Source organism: Gymnoscopelus braueri (genome assembly GCF_963280865.1).
Source record: "Gymnoscopelus braueri genome assembly, chromosome: 18".
Taxonomy (NCBI): domain Eukaryota; kingdom Metazoa; phylum Chordata; class Actinopteri; order Myctophiformes; family Myctophidae; genus Gymnoscopelus; species Gymnoscopelus braueri.
Window position 1 is genome coordinate 4,835,093 of NC_137618.1, and position 5,561 is coordinate 4,840,653.

Here is a 5,561-nt window from a genome sequence, read left to right on the forward strand (position 1 = left end):
AACAATTCAACTTTACATATTTGTGGAGGAGGAAAGAAAGCACTTTTGGAGGTGCACTCTATAGAAGCCCTGCATCATTTAGCCAATCATAGCCAATTGTAATGGAATATTAAAAGTCTGAATGACAAATGTTGATCACATGACTCCAGAGGTTATATATACCAATTTGTATGAGTTTGTAGTTTGTAGAATTTGTGTGAGACTGTAGGAGTAGCAGCAAAAATGCAGCGCAAACTATCACACAGACAGGGGTGAAAACATAATCTCCTGCCCCCGGGCTATTGGCATGACAGAGATTATTAAACAACTCACCATCAGCAGTGTTCAAGGTCAGAGCATCACTGTGTTCAGTGTAGTAAACTGGATCTCCTCTCCCTGCTCTGCACCTGTAGACTCCTCCTACTGACACTCTGATTGGTCCAGTAGAGTATTGATCATCATGTATGATCAGTGATTGGTTGTTTTGGTCCCAGTAGTATTTCCATCCAGATGAAACCTCCACAGAGCAGGTCAGTGTAACACTGCCCCCTGCTGGTATGACTGTCTGCTCAGCTTTCAGTGTGGCCTTTGTTTGATCTGTTGTTTACATTAGAGAGAGAGAGAGAGAGAGAGAGAGAGAGAGAGAGAGAGAGAGAGAGAGAGATTAAAGGTAGTGTAAATGATCTCAAACTCTTTAATAAACAGAAAATAAATATTCTTTTAACACACACACGCACCCACGCTTGCGTTAACAAATATAGGCGGGACCAACCGGGGTCAGATAAAATAATGGAATCCTCGATTGGCTCTGAGAGGCTGTTAAAAAAAGAGCTGCGATCTGTAAGCTTGGCAGCAAGGAGACAGCAGAAGTCTCCCTAGTCGTGTCTGCTCCGATCTGCTCTGAGTTGACACTGACAGTCAGGGGATATTTCAAAAATCAGGGAATACATTCCTTACAAAGAAATTTCTTCACCAATGTGTCGTAAAAGGTGTGTGTAAAGGTGTCTAGTAACACATCTCACAAAGACTGAAATGCAGTTTCCCTAGGGGAATTTTTGACAGCAGCTGCTGCAAAAAACGGCCATAGCCAACCTTTTCCAGGTAATTTTTTTGTGTTAAAAGCCCATTGAGATTGGGCCGTTTTTAGCCCAAGGAGTGGTTTCGGTGCAAAAAAAATGCTTGCAATGGATTCAGAATCATAAAAACACCCTAGTTTGACCCCTCACATGCTACTTAAAAAATAATTTAATTTAGATTTTATTTTCCCGCATAAGGTTATGGTGGGTACCCCGACTTTCAGCAGCTGTCAAAAATTCTCCTAGGGAAACTGCATTTCAGTCTTTGTGAGATGTGTTACTAGACACCTTTACAAACACATTGGTGAAGACATTTCTTGGTAAGGAATTTATTCCTAGATTTGACATTATTCTGATTACATTCCCTGACTACTAGCCATAAACCTGATTTATACAGTACTTAGGGCCCTACCTTGTATGGCGCCTTACCTCTACACCTTTTAGGCATTTGTTACTATTTTGAAAAACTTTTTTAAATAGTTCAAATAGCATTTATACAAAATGTGTCGATGTAGATATTTGAACTATTTAAAAATTATTTTCAAAATAATAAAAAATGCTTTAAAAGTTTAGGCATAAGGGGTAAGTTGGTGCACAAGATAGGGCCCTTATTGACACAGTTTTACGACCGTGTCAATATCAGATGTACAAGCACGCAGGTTTGTGATGCAACACACTATGAGCTTGTAGATCGTCTACTTTCGGTGTGCAGCACTGTCTTATAGCAAGGCATGACTGCAGCACTGCTTTATTGACTTTATTGACTTGGCATAAGGTAGAAAATTATTGTTCAAACTAATCTAAAATCTATGTTCAACAGAAATAAAGTTATTTCCACCTTTGATTGTTAGAATGCCATTTGTACAATAAAGCTCTGATCTAAGATGATGCACTATGATGAAATTAAATATTACCTTTGCATATAACCCATGACACTGCTCTTGCAAGATTGTCAATAATCATAAATGTCCAAGGTACTTACCGGTATTACTAATTCATGTTAAATTAATAAATAAAGTTAATCTACCAACATAGTATTATTTAGTGTTATTAATATATAAAGTAAATCAATATATAAAGTAAATCAACATCATAGGGTTCTTAAGTGTTCTTGATTTTTTTATTTGAAAAAAACCAGAAAGCAGCTGGGGGGGGGGGGGGGGGTGGGGGTGTGTGTGTTTAAAACGATTCATGTGGTTTCTTACCTAGAACTGCAAGTCTTTTCTTGTCGCTGTGTGTTGAGGTTTGGGGACGGAACTGTATCTCACCCTGACACCAGTAGTCAACCTGGTCAGAATCTTCCACTTTACTGATAGTGAGAATGTTTCCAACTATACCTTTTCTACCAGAGGAGATAACTACAGTCTCACCTCTGAACCATGTATAACTCCAGTCTGTATATTCAGACTGTATTGTACATGTAACAGTCAGTGTCTCTCCAGTGTAAACAGGATCTGGTGAAAACCTCACAGTAGCTGTAGGCAGAGCTGTGGACACAGAGTTGTCACATGATCAAACACATTTATCTGTTAAATTATGTATATACTTTATGCAGTGCAGCCTTGAAAATAACGTTTTTTTCGTATTCTATTTTAGAGTTAATTAGTAGGCCTATGATGATGGCCAACTAGCTCCCTCCAGCTACAGTATGGAGCCTTGTCTGGTTGTCTCTATCTACCTGCACAGCTGTCATACATTAAGATCAGTGACATCATATAGTGTTTTAATAGGGGAAGTCAACTGATTATTATGTCAAATGATAGGAAATATATCCAGTAAAGGGTTAACAAATATATTATGTATAAATATAAAAAATGTTCAGTTACAATAATTGAACCTTTCCAAACCCATACCTAAAGTTAAGTATGTAACATAATAACGGTAGAACTTTGACTATACAGATAACAATGCTCTAGTGTCGGACACAGCAGAGAAAGGAAGAAAAATAATGCTGTCACACACACACACTCACGCACGCACGCACGCACACACGCACGCTCGCTCACTCACTCACTCACTCACTCACTCACTCACTCACTCACTCACTCACTCACTCACTCTGTAGACAGACTGTGTGTGTGTGTGTGTGTGTGTGTGTGTGTGTGTGTGTGTGTGTGTGTGTGTGTGTGTGTGTGTGTGTGTGTGTGTGTGTGTGTGTGTGTGTGTGTGTGTGTGTGTTTAAAATAATTCATGTGGTTTCTTACCTAGAACTGCAAGTCCTTTCTTGATGCTGAGTGTCGAGGTTTTGGGACGGGACTGTCTCTCACCCTGACACCAGTAGTCAACCTGGTCAGAAGCTTCTACTTTACTGATGGTGTTTCCAACTATACGGTTTCTACCAGAGGAGATAGCTACAGTCTCATCTCTGAACCATGTATAAGTCCAGTCTGTATATTCAGACTGTATTGTACATGTAACAGTCAGTGTCTCTCCAGTGTAGACAGGATCTGGTGAAAACCTCACAGTAGCTGTAGGCAGAGCTGTGGACACAGTCACATGATCAAACATATTTATCTGTCAAATTATATATACAATATATAGTAGAGTTTTGAAAATACAATAGTCTGTTTTTAATATCACAACATGGCTGCTATTACTGTACCTTCCACTGTGAGCACACTCTCTGGTGATTCAGGACTGGCAGGATTGTCAAAGTTACACTTGTAGGAGCCTTCATCTGATTTTGACACTGGGTTGATGGTCAGCTGTCCTGAGTTGTGGGTTGTGTACCATAGTTGTCCATTTCTGTAGAACTTTGCACCACGTTGTTGAAGAGGATGGCGATGTCTACAGGTCAGTGTCACAGACTCACCCTCAAACAAGACAAATGAAGGACTGTCCAAGATCACATCACCACCTAGAGCAAAACAACACGTATTAAAGGGTTTTATTTGATATGATTAACCGAGCCATGTCTGCTCCGGTCTGCTTTCAGTTGACAGCCCTAGCCATACACCTGATTTATACTTAGTTTTACAACCGTGTCAATATCAGATGTACAAGCACACAGGTTTCTGATGCAACGCACTATGAGCTTGTAGATCGGCTACTTTCGGTGCGCAGCACCGTCATACAGCAAGGCATGACTGCAGCACTGCTTTATTGACACGGGGTCAATAAAGCAGTACTGATTGATTTGACCTTGATTGATTGAATACTTATTAACATTTTGCAAATAGTACAGTGGTACGGTTATACAATGGTGCTAAAAGTATAACACGAAAGCCCTAAGGGTTTGTTTCCATTGTGGTCCTGTGTATTCAAATCATTGAGACATTTTAAGACTTGCAAAAATATACAATAATATATAAGACATCATCAACAACACTAGTAGCAATACAATGTATATGTACAGTAAATGTTTGGTGTTGGGGGGGTAATTTCTGGTGTTAAGCTTAGATGTTACTAGACTAATTTTAAAGGTAGAAAATGATTGTTAAACAAATCTAATGTTCAACAGCAACAAAGTTATATCCACCTTTTATTGTTAGAATGCCATTTCTACAGTAAAGCTCTGTATAACCTATGATGATAATATAATTATATATAATATATATATAGTAAAATATTAACTTTGGATATAACTCCTGAAACTGCTCTTGCAAGATTGTCAATAATCATAAATGTGAATGGTACTTGTACAAAGTTGTATAAAGTTAATCTACCATCATAGTAGTCGTTAGAATTATTAATATAAAAATACATCTCAACATCATAGTATTATTTAGTGTTATTAATATATAGATATATCTAACATCATAGGGTTCTTAAGTGTTCTTGATATAACCCAGAATGCCCACCCTTTGAAAAAATAAAGAATTATGGGGGAAAACATGAACCGAACCGTGGATTAGCAAACCGTTACACCGCTAATCAATAGAAAATAAAGTTATTCAGTATTGTGATGTATGTTCATTTTTATCAGGGTATCATTTTACCATAATAACGGGCGGGGCGCGTTATTATGGATCCCACTTCAGTTCTAGGCACGCTGTGATTGGCCAGCAGTCTCTGTGATCGACAGTTCTCGTTTTTGCATCTATGCCTAAACCTAACCTTAATCCTAACCTCAGCAACCTGTGTGTGTGTGTGTGTGTGTGTGTGTGTGTGTGTGTGTGTGTGTGTGTGTGTGTGTGTGTGTGTGTGTGTGTGTGTGTGTGTGTGTGTGTGTGTGTGTGTGTGTGTGTGTGATGTTATGTTTTGGAAACACTTTCTAGTATTTGTTTTTTTAGGTGTGGATGTATATTAACCCATTCAGATCTGAGGCCCATTCTAAAAACTCCTTCTAAATCCTGACTAAGTTTTCTGAAAAACTTCAAATATTTATAAAAAAATTACAACAAATGTATGTTGCTATATACTGTACATACTGTACATACTGTATATATTGTACATACTGTACATACTGTACATACTGTACATACTGTACATAGCAACAAGGGGTTCCCGTCCTGAAAGGTATAGTTATAAATTTGGGTTCCCGCCCCAAAATGTGTTAATAACTTA

General features: G+C 38.4%; 1 long non-coding RNA gene across 1 annotated transcript; it reads right to left on the reverse strand.

The window, feature by feature from the left end:
- Positions 1-457: 457 nt before the first annotated feature.
- Positions 458-3,399, reverse strand: LOC308106054. The gene is made up of 3 exons (XR_013934959.1): positions 3,260-3,399; positions 2,261-2,542; positions 458-576 (listed from the first exon to the last, which is right to left on the reverse strand). It is a non-coding gene; the product is annotated as an uncharacterized lncRNA (long non-coding RNA).
- Between the last annotated feature and the right edge of the window lie 2,162 nt (positions 3,400-5,561).